Below are 14,872 nucleotides of genomic sequence, written 5' to 3' on the forward strand. Positions count from 1 at the left end.
CTGGACCTGGAGGGACACAGAATTAATGGCATCAGATAGTCCCTTGCAGTAGTTCAAGATCAAATCGTCTGTGATGTTCAACAACGCTGCAGTCGGAACCGATGGCAATCTCATAGCTCTTCCCATTAGCACCTCGTGTGGAGACAGACCTGTTTTCCTATCTGGTGTGCTACGTATGCTCATAAGAACCAATGGAAGTGCGTCTGGCCAACTCAGAGACGTCGATGAACAGACTTTGGCAAGTCTGGACTTGATTGTACTGTTGATTTGTTCTACGATCCCTGAAGCTTCTGGTCGATAGCTGCAGTGTAACTTCTGATCAATACTCAAAGCTGAACATAGCATCTTCACTACTTCGCTATTGAAATGAGTTCCTCTGTCCGATTCCAAAGAGGATGGCACCCCAAACCTCGGTATCAACTCTCTAAGCAACAATTTCGCTACTGTGAGTGTATCGCACCTACGTGTAGGGTAAGCTTCAACCCATCTAGAAAATATACAGACAATCACCAAAACGTATCTGAGTCTATTGCATTGAGGCATTTCAATGAAATCAAGCTGCATTCTATTGAAAGGCCCCCCAGACCTTCCTATGTGACTCAGTGTGACTGGTGTTCTCTTTCCTACGTTTAGTTGCTGACAGATCGCACATCGCTGACATACTGCTTCTGCCGCTACCCTAAACTTTGGATTAAACCACGTTTGTCTGAATACTCTCACCATTGCATCTCTACCTATGTGTGCTGATCCATGCAATTTCCTTGCCATTGGACTAACAGCTCGTTTGGTAAAACTGCTCTCCCGTCTGCAGAGATCCAAAAATTCATCTCACTTCTAGTACATCCAGCTGTCTCCCAGCCCTTTTTCTCATCCTCTGGTGCATTTTCCTGAACACTCTTTAGCTCATCCCACGTATCTACAGTGTCTAACAACATTGTTAATTCAGTTCTCTCCCGTATTCCTCCCACTTCTACATTGGTGTGAGAATAACCTTGTTCTGCGCAATAACGCGCTACTTCATCAGCATAACGGTTGCCTTGCGACACAAAGTCTACATTCTTCGTGTGCGCAGCACATTTGACAACTGCTATGGCTGACGGACCTTGCAATGCCTCTAACAATAATTTCACGAATTCTCCATTTCTAATTGGAGAACCCGAGGAGGTCATGTAACCTCTTTGAGACCATAACTGCCCATAGTCGTGAACTACCCCGAAACCATACTGGCTATCGGTGTATATGGTGACTCGAATTTTGTTACCTGCTAAACAGGCACGCGTCAAAGCAATAATTTCAGCTACCTGAGCGGAATGTACTCCTTCCAGGCAGGCGGCTTCCACAACTCTGGTAATAGTACAAACTGCATAAGCTGCTCTCAGCTGACCAATATCGTCTCTTACGCATGAACCATCAACAAAGAATATTTCATCGGGGTCAGTCAATGGCTCATCTACGATATCTGGTCTCGGTTTGGTGCATAGTTCAGTCACATCAAGGCAGTCATGATCTGTACAAATTTCATCATCAATCTCATTTGGAAGTGGCATCAAAGTTGCAGGATTCAAGACGGAGCATCTTTTTAGGGTCACATTCTCGGCAGCCAGTATGACTTGCTCGTAGCATGTGAGCCTGCTATTCGTCAGATGCTGAGTCTTAGTCCTGGTCATTAACAATTCTACAGAGTGCGGTACGTACACCACTAACTGATGTCCCATTACCACACTTTCACAACGCTCAATGCTGACACCCGTTGCAGCAACGGATTTGAGACATCCGGGCAACGCTGCGGCTACTGGATCTAATGTAGCCGAAAAATAAGCAACTGGCCTACGCGCATCTCCATGTAACTGGGCCAAAACTGCTAAAGCGCATCCCTCTCTTTCGCAGCAGTAAAGCAAAAATGGTTTTGTGTAATCAGGCATTCCTAGAGCCGGGGCACGACATAAGTCCTCCCTCAGCTGCAAAAATGCCATCAAACAATCTTTGTCCCATGGTACCGGATCACTTACTCCTTTGTGCGTCAGTTGTAGCAAAGGTTTTGCCTTCAGTGAAAAGTTGGCTATCCACTGTCGACAATAACCGACCATGCCTAGAAACATCCTGACTTCTCTTTGTGTTTTAGGCGCGTTCATTTTCATGATCGCCTCTATTCTGTCTGGAGACACCTTCCGCTTTCCCTTTTCAATCCTGTGGCCCAAGTATTGCACTTCGGTCAGACAATACTGCAATTTACTTGGAGACACCTTGTGTCCATTCTCGGCCAAGTGATTTAATAAGGTAATGGTGTCTACTTTGCAAGCTTCCTCAGTTTCTGACGCAACTAGGAGGTCGTCTATGTACTGGACTAGAACCGAGTTCTTGGGCAGTACTAGACTTTCAAGATTTTTCTTCAGCAGCTGGTTAAAGATCGATGGGCTTTCTGTATACCCCTGAGGGATACGACACCATGTTAAAACGCGATCTTCCAGCTTAAAAGCGAAAAGATACTGGCTCTCTTCATCTAAAGGAATCGAAAAGAAAGCCTGGCACAAATCTATTACGGTGAACCATTCAGCTTGGAACGGTATCTGAAATAATATCACTGATGGATTCGGTACCACTGGACAACATGAGACAACAATATTATTAATCTTTCGAAGATCCTGCACTATTCTGTATTTTCCACTAGGCTTCTGTAAACCCATAATCGGGGAGTTACATGGACTTCCCACGATCTCTTTCAGTATTCCCTGCTTAATCATGGATTCGATCACAGGCTTTATTCCTGCAATCGTCTCCGGTGTCAACTTATATTGTGGTATTCTCGGATACTCGGCATTGGGTCTTACCATGATCTTTACAGGTTCTACCCCTTTGATCAATCCTATTTCTTCTCCCGTAAAATCCCACACTTCAGCTGACACTTTCTCCCTCAAATCCTGTGGAAGCTCCTCCACTGTCAAGGTAGGATATAGTTCCACGCATTCCTGCGAGTTTACAACTTTAAAATCGGCATCCTCATCGTTGGTCTGCACTTCTACTCCTTCAGGTGTGCAATGTATTGTGCAATTCAGTTTACACAACAGATCTCTTCCTAACAGACACACAGGGCTAGAATCACAGATTACGAACTGATGCTCGTCACTGTAATTCCCTATCTTCACTGACACTGGTTCTGTTAGAGGATTCGTCATTCTCCTGTTCGCGACTCCTACCACCTGAATCATCTCTCCCGACATTGGCAAACCTGGGACTACCGCTGATCTCAAAGTGGATCGAGTGGCACCCGTGTCTACCAAAAAGGTCGTAGGACATCCTGCTACTTCAGCCTCTACGTATGGTCCTCTCTGGTCTACCTCCAGGGCTGCACCTAGAGTACAGTCTTCTTCCCTATTTACTCATTGCCCTGTAAGAGGATCAACATAGTAGCATTCTTCTCCTCCTACGAACAATGGCATTTGTCTATAGGTTTTTCCTCCATTTGTAATGCGAGGCGGTTGAGGAAACGGGGCTCAAGGAGTCTGATTCCCCCCTTTGATAAACCTTCCCTTCGGGACTGCTGTTCCCTTTACCATGCTGGGTTGAACCTCATCCTCCTCCTGTTCTAATTCCCCCGTCTCGACATTATATGGACACTCGCGTCTCCAATGTCCCACCTCGTTACACTGATGACACCTCGTTGTCTTTTTCAGTGTCGCGATATCCATTCTCGGTCTCGGTCTTTCTTCCTCATCTCTGCTCTGAGTATTCTGTTTCTTTACTGGTGTTCCTGTTCCCTGTTGCCGCTGTCCACCCTTTCCAGCTGATTGCATCTGCACCAACATCAGCTTTTCTTTAAGTTTCTTTGCTTTTGAGTCTATTTCGTCGCTACAGTACCTTGCATATCTCAGAATCTCATCTAACGGTTTGTTCTGCCAACAAATCAAATGCTGTTGTATCATTAGGCTTATGTCTGGTCTCAATCCTAGAACAAACTTCGACACAAACTGTCCTATGTCTTTAGGATCCATGACATCCAACCCGCTATACTGTTTGAATGCTTTCAGCAATCTCTCATAGAACTCGTGAACCGTTTCTTTAGGCTCCTGAGTCGTTCGATCTATCTTAACCCAGTCTATGTCTTGCACTGGCACTTTCTCCTTTAGCCATGCAATTACTCTCTCGTACTTTTCCATGACTCTATCAGATGGGCCGTTTGTCTGGGTATCTCTCGGAGGCTCACAAGTGGGCCATTCGATACTAAGTTTGCATGCCGTCCACAAATCTCCAGGTACTACGATATCAAACAGAGTATTCAAATCGATCCATAGCACCTTAGAGATCTTCACGAACCTCTCTACCTGCTTGTACCACTCTACGGGGTTCTCTCTAAGCTTGGGGAAAGAATTAGTAAATGCCGCTAAATCCCCCCTACTCCAGGGCACATGAACGTAGTTTCCGTTCGCGATTTCTCGCAAAGGGAAAGCTTCCATTCGCATTAGGTCTCCATCCTGGGACTTCACAAGTGCACTCCTTCTGACAGATCCCCTCTTGGACCATTTTTCCTCCCATCTATCCATATCTCTCCATATTCTGATACACATGATCAATTCCCTTATGTGTACTCTTAGCCCAATCGTTCTACGCTCATCTAGATCTCGATCGGTACAATTTAGCCTGTGGTTAGCCTGTAAAGCTTTAGTCCGTGACATGTCTATCATATACCTGTCTGCCAATTCAGATAATTTTTCATGAGCTGCCCTTGCCTTCCGAGTAACATCCTTAGATAAAAACAGTATTTCATCTGGTTCGTACAGCTCTAACCTTTCTATTGCCACTGTGCCGTCAATTATCTCATCCAAGTCTGATTTTAAACTCATTACATCAATCCGTCTTGCTTTTATTTCAGCTCTCAGCACGTCAGTCCTAGGTTGTTCTCTTACATCCCCCTCACCTCCACTATGCGCCCTACGCCTAAGCACAGGTGAGTTATGAGGAGTTTTTCTTCCACCTCTTTGTTCCCACCTCTCTAGATCCCAAGCCTTTCCATCTTCCCTTGGGGTGTGGTGGAACATTGCTCCATTCCCCATCACTACATTCCGTCTTTCTGGCTCGGTGTCTCCAGATACGATATAGGATCCACCGTGCTGTTCTAAACCATTGTAACTCGCTTGCTGTCTGGTGTCGCTCAATAAAATGAAGGGTCCTTTACGGTCCTCCATGTTCCCACGATCTCGTTCGTGATCACCGGATGCATGGCGAGACCCTTCACGACTCCCTATATTCTCATGACTTCGTTCGTTTTCGCCGGATGCATGGCGAGACCCTTCGCGGCTCTCCATGTTTCCGTGATTTCGGTTATGATCGCCGGATGCATGTCGAGACGTTTCACGACTCTCCATGTTCCCGTGATTCCAATGTCGCGCATTTTCATCTGAGGCATGGTGAGTGCATCTGAAACTATTTCGATACTCCTGTGTCCTTCGTTCTCCCTCACTAAAAGTGACGCGAGGCACCTCCCCACACCCTGTACTTCTGTCATTGCACATTTGCCTATTGCCACTGGTAATATGGCAAGTATCTCCTCTACTTCCTTGACTCCCTCCCTCCCACTCAGGGCTGCTTTCGCCAGCTCCGCAGTGAGAGAGGATCCTGTTATCCTGATCACTCCATTCTGCTCCTGTTTCTAATTTCTTATTCTCAGTTTCTTCGGCAGTATCCCATTCTCTCAAATATTCCCTTAATTCCTTATAGGATTTCAGTTTCGGTCCCCTCAAATCCATCTGTCCTCTTTGACCCCCTTGTTCTATCCAGGGACCCGTTGCAGAATCTAGTGGGGTACTCCGACTCATTGGTGCTAGTATCTGCCTCTGAGGATTGATCGTCCTATTCCTATTCTCCATCTCTGCCCTTTCCCTATCCCATCGTGCCTGTTCCTCCTGCTGGACCCCCTCTGGGTTGTAGATTGACACTATAGGCCCTATGGTAACAGGTACTTGTAGAGCATCTGGCATTTGATACGACCTTGCATACTGCGTTTCTGGCACCTTCTGGACCACGAATCTTCCTACTACTCTCTGTTCGGAACTAGATTGAGGTACTTCCTCACCCTTCTTGACATCCCACTCTGTTACTGGAAGTGATTTATATTCCCCCCACCTAGCTCCGTCCCCTTGTTGTACTCCAGGACTTTCGGCTTCTCCACTGTACGGAGGTGGTCTATCTGTTAGTAGTCTCTCTATCAGATCCTCTTCTGTCTCGCTATCCTCATCTTCTTCTAGAGGTTTCTTTTCCCCCGTAACTTCTAGCATCGGGTACAGCTTGTCTGCCTCTATCTTTTGCACTCTCCACTTTTTGGCTTCATCGTCCCATTTAGCATCCTGCACTGCCTTTACCGATCGTCTCACTCTTTCTTGGCGCCTCTTTAAGCTCTTTTCATGTGCTGCTCTAAACCATGCACTAAGGGCTTCGAACTGTGTTGGCCTCGGTAGAGGTCTCGTTGCGAGCATTACCGCTTTCAGTTGGTTCAATACTTCTAGCTTAAACGTTCCGTATCTCGGAAACGTCAGTTCCTTATTCCCTTCTGTTAGCTTATTCCACTCTGAGATCCATAGTATCGAGTGTAAGCCTACATTCACTGCCATATGATAAGCTGGTGTGCCTTCTGGTAGAGCTTCTTCTCCGGCATACAAGTTTCTTCTATCTCTCTTAAAGATCGCCCTTAAATTCTTAAAACACTTCATTTTCGATAATCTACAATTTTCCTTTTACTCTTCCTTGTTTACGTCCCGATGACAAACCCAACCAATCCCTACGCGACTCTCGCTAATCGGCCTATCCCAGCGCGACTCTACGCTGACCGACCAATCTCAGCGCGGCTCTACGCTGACGTATGACAAACTAACCAATCTCAGCGCGGCTCTATGCTGACGTCACTCGTTCCCTCTGCAGCAGTTCCCCTTCTTTCTCAACTCGTCTCACGATCTCGCATGCGTTTTCATTCATACGCTGAAAAATGACTACTTCCGTCCAAGCGATCACTTTTCTCTGACTGTACGGCCACAGTCTAACTGTAATTGTCACCTCAACTGACGAAACGTCTTTCCTCACACGGTCAGACGATCGCCTTAACTGATAGGTTACTTACACACAGTAAACGTACGACCAGCGTCCGTTACTCATACACTCACTCTTATGCTCCCCCTATCATCGGTCTGTCGGGCGATCAATGGTACCTCATGACCCCCTTTCAATGGTGAACAAATTACTCTGGGTGTTCGATACACCCGAACCACTTAAGCTCTCTTTGAACTTAAGATTTTATCCGGTTGCGCGCGCTCACAACCTTCCCTCAATCACACTACAGGCATTCAACTCCGCTTGACATTACAACACAGGTACAACATAAAATACCGCAATCTTACAACGCATGACCCTTATACTCACTCTCGACCGACTCTGCTGCTTTTCTCTCGACACACCGTCAGCACCGTCTTCGGCAGGGATTCTTCTTCTGGTCGTCGATGACTAGGGACCTTGGGGTAATCTAGACCTGGCCTAGGTTGTCTTCCTCAAGAAGAAAACCATCCTCTGCTACCAACTGCGGGGAATGAGATTTTGATACCGTTTTTGATCACTTAGATATTAATCTCATTCATCAATTTGGATCGGTTGTTATCTGTCATTGAGTAAAAGACAAACCCCGCATAGGTTAGATAAACCCCATTAACTGACGCAACTCTGAAGAACCACTTACAACTGATGAAGTTTCAAAAGTTTTATATAAAATCAAAATTAAGTGCGTATACAATCCTCTCAGGATAAGTTTCAATAAGAATACAAAAGAATACAATTAAAATCGATTCCAAATCTCCTTCAATTCTGTTTTGAATCTGGTGATTAAAGCATAGATACAATGTGGTCTCGTTGCGTCATCTACAAAAGAATAAACAAGTTAAATCTGTCCCTACTCTGTACTAAGTGACATCCCTACTTCGCAAGTTCCTTACCTAAAAAGGTGTCAGCAGTTTGACTTCCAAAGAAGTTCAAACTCTCTTAACTCCTAATGGTAATTTCTATCGAGAAGCAGTACCCTCTCTGCCTACCCATCCGCTTTCTAAGGGTCCTCGGCCTACTGCTCTCTTGCGCTCTGTTCTTTCTCTCTGACTTCTCAGGACATCTGCTTAAGTCATCTGCGCTCTGAGCTCTTCGCTATGAGCTGTTCGCCTTCGCCTTCGCTATCTTCTCCCCGGGGTGCTGTCCCTAAAATACACAATCACAGTGTGGGTGGAACGCCCCTTCGACGCCCACCGCGGACTTTCCCCATGATCTCATTCTTTGCTCTTTTCCATGGCTTCATCTCTTTCCGTCGTCCGTTAAGTTGACCCTTCTCCTTAGGCGCCATCTTCGTCTTCTTGCTGGTGACTTCATTGACATATCAGTTGTCCTTTCGGAGCAAAAGTCTATCACCTCAGCAGAACTTTACTCTTTACAACTATATACATAACCTTTCTTGGTCCTGTGAATGGTCATTTCAAAACAAGACTCAAATTCCAAGCGCCCCTTATCACGTTTAGGCCATAAACTTCGTCCGGCATTGTCACCTTAAATCTAGCAAAGACTAGACCCCTTGGCTCGCACGTTCACATCAAGACTATTCACGACTCCTGTGAGCCCACTAAATTACAAACATCGGACTACACTCCTGCGAACCCTTGGTCAGCTAGGTTAAAATCACACATGACCTAAACCCTTCTAACATTCTTACAAGAAGCTTTCTACACAGTATAACCTTTAACACATCTTTATATATAATCGCATTTAGTAAATCGTTTGATTATAAGTGAATACATTCTACATAGAATACAACATTTTATTCTTGTACTTATATAGTGATATATATATATTCTCTGCACATTTCTTCGTTTTTACGTTTTCGCCGTTTCTCCATTTCATGATTACACACGTACATTCAGTTTTGCACGTTCTACTGTTCGTAAGCATTTCTACACATTTCGACATTAGCCCACTACGTATACGGGCCTTCTAAATCTAATGCATGTTCTAAAGTGAATACAGTTACATTTCCTATATTACTTTGATTACATCGGTTAATTATATGCTATAAGTGTCAACTTCATGTTACGATATACATTTCATTCCTACGTTTATACGATATACTTGTAAATATGGCTCGGATATAAGTTTTATTCAAATTGCGCTCTCTCAAGATCATGTGAGGAGGATTAGGAGATGTGGAGGTGTCCCTCCTTGAAAAATTGTAAAAAATATTCGGGCATATGGCCCATTTAAACGAACTGTGAGAGTACAATTGATTTATACTGCTTTGCAAGTTTGGATTTCGCCAATAGGCAAATATTGAAAAAGAATGGTAAATAGTCCTTTATGAAGTATGAAGAGGTATGGGGTGGCGGTAAGAGGATAAGGGTAAGGGATAAGAGAAGTGTGGGATTAAGGGACAATGAGATAAGGCTAAGGGGTTAAGATATGGTCCAATGTGATAGTTGGATATGTGTAAGGGCAAAGAGTGCACAGTAAGGGGTTACGTGTAAGATAAAGGGGCAAGGAGTTAAGGAAAGGATATGAGCAAAAGATAAAGTGTTAGGGGGAGTAGGGTCAACACTTTAGTATAAAGGTGCAAGAGGTTAAGGGCATAAGGGTGAGGGGTTATGGGTATGAAGACAGAGGTAAAGGTAGGGGCTAGAGGTAAATAATTAAGAGTAAGAGTTCAATGGACCAAAGTGTTAAGGACCAATGGTAATTGTTAAGGGTAAGTAGTTGAGGATTAGAGAGAAAGGCCATAGAGTTAAGGTTAAGGAGGCAAGGGCAGGGGTTAATGGTAAAGGGAATGAAGAATAAGAGAGTAAGGGGTAAGCAGCAATAGAAAAAGGGTAAGGGTGCACAGAGGTAAGGATAAAGGGCCTCATTTACAAGAAAGTGCCACAGCACGTCACCGCAAGCCCTTTGGCTGTGCCACGCTGCAGCCCTTTCAAAGCACGGGGATGCAACATATTTACAAAAATATGTTCCATCCCTATGCTTTCCCCTCCGCTGGCGCACAATTGGCTGCCATGCGCCGTTACAGGCACACTTGCACCATGGTGCAAGGATGCCTGCGTCACAAGGATGATTATTTATGTGCAGGAAGGGTTCCCTTCCTGGACATCAACAATCTGAAATTGCGTTTTCAACTTCTATGTGTGCTGTATTTGCACACAGAACTTTCAAAACGTCATTTTTCTAAATAATTATTTATGTGCAGGAAGGGACACCTTCCTGTACATAAACAATCACCAGAGGTGATTTCCTCATTCTACGTGTGCTTCAGAATGCAGCAGGCATAGACAGAGGAAAAAACGAGGAGAAATGAATACCTTTCTCCTTGTTGCCCCTCCCTATGCCTTCCCTGGGGAGGAGTACTATTCAGAAGCATTTCTCGTAAATCTGGAAATGTGTCAGGTTCCCTGGGTGTTGCGTGGAAACACTCACAGCAACACCCATGGAACGCCCCTTTCACGCAAAGTGCTGCGTGTAAAGGGGCCGTATTTACAAGGACAGGAAAATCCACGCAGGGTGGCTTTTCCTGTCCTTGTAAACATGGAGCAGAAAAATGCGCTGCCAGTGCGTCACAAAAAGTGATGCACCGGCAGCGCAAGGGGCCTGTAAATAATCCCTCCAGGACGAGTCGACTTTTGTTTCAAGGGTGAAAAGAAGCAGACAGGCTGGCCAAGTCATTCACAGGTCCTTCTTCTTTCTTGCTGGGGCAGCTGTTCAGCCTCTGTGCTTCATGGGTCATCAGGAATCTGTTTTCGGGGTCTGGGGTGCCACCTAAATACTAGAGTTAGGGGCGCTATAGGGGAGTGACAGGTAGGGACCAATGGGTTCCTTATCTGAGGTGGGAGGTACCTGTGGGGGGCATAGCCCTAGCCCTGATTGGATATGTCCAACATCTTCAAGATAGGGGACACTGAAAAATGTGCTTCTCTTCGCTACCAGCAACTGAGGGGTAGAATTGGCGAAGGAAGGCACACCTCCTATTCTCACCTAGTTTTCCCCCTCGTTCTCCTGCCAAAAGTAGGGGTTTGTACCAAGGGCTGCCATCTGCTGCTCGCAGCAGAGGCTGAGGTCACATTACAAAGGCGACAAGGCCTTTGAACTTCCCTCTTGAGCACTCTGCTCATCCTAGGGAGAGAGGTGTGACACTTACGCCCAGGATGAGCTTTGTTTCTGGCCTCAGATAGCAGAGGCTATCGACCCAGGTGTCCAGAAACATGTCTGGCGGTGACAGGCTGCCTAAAGCCAGTCAGAGACCACACCAGGGTTAGTAGGTTTTCGTGAGGCACCGCTGAGGTGCCCTCTGATTACATGTTTTAAAATTCCAACAATGGCATCAGTGTGGGTTTATTAGGAGGAGTTGTTTGGTACTAAACGCTCCTGGGTTAGTCAAGCCATCATGGTGCTGGGGAACTCAAGTTGTCAAGTTTCCAGCCTGTGTACTCTCTATGGATTCCCTGGCACTTACAATATTAAGAATGGACATAAATATTGTAGGGGTATATCTGCTCATGCAGATATGCTCACACCTAAGAAATAGTGCACCCTGCCTTAGGGCTTGTAAGGCCTGCTAGAGGGGTGACTTACCTATACCTTGGGAAGTGTTGTTTTGACATGACACACAGGCAGTGTGCAATATCGACTTTGTTGTTTTTGTCTGCACCAAGGCATGCAGAATGCAGTGGCAGTTAGCATGGCCTTGGTGAGGGGTCTCTAGGGGACCTTCTTCAGTCCCACTGCCCTAGGTACCAGGGGTACCATTTACTAGGGAATTACGGGGTGATCTGAAGTTGTACCAGTTGTGGTACAGTTTTAGGAAAGGAGCTCTGGCACAGGGGACCTAGGTGGACAAGAACCATGTGCGCTTTCAATCGAAACCACATCATGTTCCAGGCAAAAAGTGGGGTTGGCTAACCATGTTAAAAGAGGTACTTTCTCACAAAGTCTATACCCATTGTGTTCTTTGACGCCTCTTGAAAACGTTGTGTTTCCTGGATGAAAGTGATCAAGTAAAGTTTTGTCCTGTCTGAGCAGGAATCCTTTCCATGTTTGTCTAGTAAATTGCAAGTGCATGCAACATTGGGGCTGATTCACAAAGATTGTAGTACATCTACTCTCAGAGGTTTACATCTACGTCCTAGTGTGGAGAGGCTACTTTCTGAAATACACAAATTCCGCATGGAGTTCAGGAGTATGCGTCTGCTCTCTCTCTAATGCTGCACCTTAAAAAAATTGTATCCGGTTATCTGAGGCTACCAAAAGGTACAGTGCAGGCGCAGCAACCAGCACACCCTCTTGTTAAATAAACAGTGTCTATCTGCTGCCCAGTATGAAGCCTGTAAACAAATAAATGCTTCACAGCACACTCTTTGATGTTGTTTTCTATTATTTAATTCCCTACTGTTTTCATTCTTTCTTCCTCTCTTTATCTCTTTCCTCCTTTCTCTCTTCCTATTATTTCTTTTTTCTTTGCGTCTCTGTTTTTTTCACATTCAATTCCTTGTTTCTTTCTTTCTTGCTACCCCTTTCTTGGTTTCCTTTCTGACTCTTCTGGTCATTTCCTTGATTGTTTCTGTGGTTCTTTCTTTCATTCTCTCCTTCAACCCTTCTCTTTTTTCTCTCCTTTGTTCCTGTTTTGCTTCCTTTGTTTCATTCTCACTTTCACTTCTTTGTTTGTTTTTTTCTTTCCTTCTTTCTTCCCTTCTTTCTTTTCTTTCGCACATTTGTTCTGTTTCCTCACTATGCTTTTCACTTTTCATTTCTTTTTCATTTTTTCCATTCCTTTCTACCTCCCCTTCTTTCTTCTCCTTCTTTCATTTTTTCCTCTCCTTCCATTCCTGCACTCCTCCCATCCCTCCTTTACCTCCTTTATAGCTTCTAATATTAACATCAATCCTTCAGAATGTGTGACATTTAATCGTCCCAGTAAAACATGTAAAGTATATGTTTTAAAAACATAATGCTTTAGTTGTGAATGAACAGGTTAGTATGTGGGCATTTTACCCATGGGCCTAAAAAACCCATGCCTATAAAACCTATACTGTCCCTGCAACCAGTAATTCTTAATCCTGAGGCATTAAGGCTGGGTGTATTTCTGGTCAACAACCAATGCACTTCAGCTCCATTAGCTAGATAAGGGGGGTATTTTTGTTTACATAATCAGGGCAGTGTCATTCAATCTAATTTATGAGAGAGGACACAAACAAGTAAGAACAAAGGGACGAAACTACTTTGACCACAGGTCAACTTTCAAGAGACAGCTCATGTGGCATTGGTGCCCTGTGCCAATTACATAAGGACTGAGTACTCTAAAGGGCAGAGGTACAGTTGTTTGTTCTTTACATACCCTTATCTAATCCATAATAGGGTGTAGCTCAGAATCCTTTTAATTGATCTGATGTAGCTCCCACTGGAGACAAGGTTGGAGACCTTTATGCTACACTATCCCACCGTCTGGCTGCAGAAATCCTGATAGAGGCATATTTTGCCTCAGAATCAGGGCTTGGTAGAGGCATTCTGTGATGTACCGGTGACGCCTCAACACACACCTGCCTCATGAGGCCAAATCTCAGCTGTATTGTGGGGCCATGCATCTCCAGCATCTATGCGAGCACCACCTGCTATTTCCGACTGCAGCAGCTAATTCCTCAGAACTTGTTTGGCGATCCCAGGGCAGCATCTTAGCAGACTGTGTACCATCTTTTGTGGGGTTCTGTGTGCCAACCTGTTTGCTGACACCAAATATCCATCATCTTGATTTTTTTGACTACCTGGTGCAGTTTGTTTCTGGTGTTTCTGTAATTGTACCTGAGACATTGTTGATCCTTTATGGAGTTCATGATAGTGGAGTGGTCCTGAATGTTTGCCTGCTGCTCGAATATTGCCCCCTTTGCTGCCTTATAGTTTGGGGTCTGCAGTGACTTCCCAGTCTTTTACATCTTCTGGTATCTAGTTCCACTCCTTGTGCTGATTGTAGTGCACTTATCATCTGCTACCACTAGAGTGCTTCTGCTCCTCTTATTTCTCACTCTGAGACCTGCTGCCATTGGCCCAGGACTGTTTTTAACACCTTGACTGTGTACCATCTAGTCTACCAATATACATCCTGTGTTTTTATCTGGCAAAGTTTGCCCCTCCTCCAGTGTGAACATTATTATAAAAGCAGAGCTTTGGATATGCTCTGGCTCTTGTATTTGAGACTTTTTGAAACATCCATAAAGTTTATTGCCATGAATCTATACTAATCTCTATCACATGTCCGCCCCATCCCACATGATTGCTCCCATGTTGGAAATTAAGGGGTACATTAGAATGGCGGGCGGACTTTGTCCGCCCGCCATCCCTGTGGAAACGGGACCGCCCGCGACCTGAGTGGCGGTCCCGCCATGCAAATTATGATGCGCCCGCCACACTGGTGGGCGCATCATGCATTTGTAACATTGCGGCGGGCGGTGTTTACACCAGCAACCGCCACAATGTGACAAATGCATGTTGTGCATTTGCATACCACGCTGTGCCTGCCGCATTGTGTATGCAAATGCAGGGGGGTACCACAGGTACCCCCCATGTGCACCCCCACCTCGCCTTCCCCATGGGAGCCTGCAACATGCCCCCAAAGTAAAGACCGCGTTGCCGCCGTGGAGAAGCATTTCACCGCACACATCCTAATATGGTTGGCAGTGTCTCGCAGACACCGCCACCATAGACAAGCACTTTTTCCACCGGTCGACTTCACGACCGGCGGAAATGCGGCGGACGGACTTTCCGTCCGTCGCGGACCCCCCACCCATCCTAATGTGGCGGGGGGGTCATTGTGTTGAGGATGGCGGGCGGATTGCTC

This window comes from Lissotriton vulgaris, chromosome 5, assembly GCF_964263255.1.
Source record: "Lissotriton vulgaris chromosome 5, aLisVul1.2, whole genome shotgun sequence".
NCBI lineage: Eukaryota > Metazoa > Chordata > Amphibia > Caudata > Salamandridae > Lissotriton > Lissotriton vulgaris.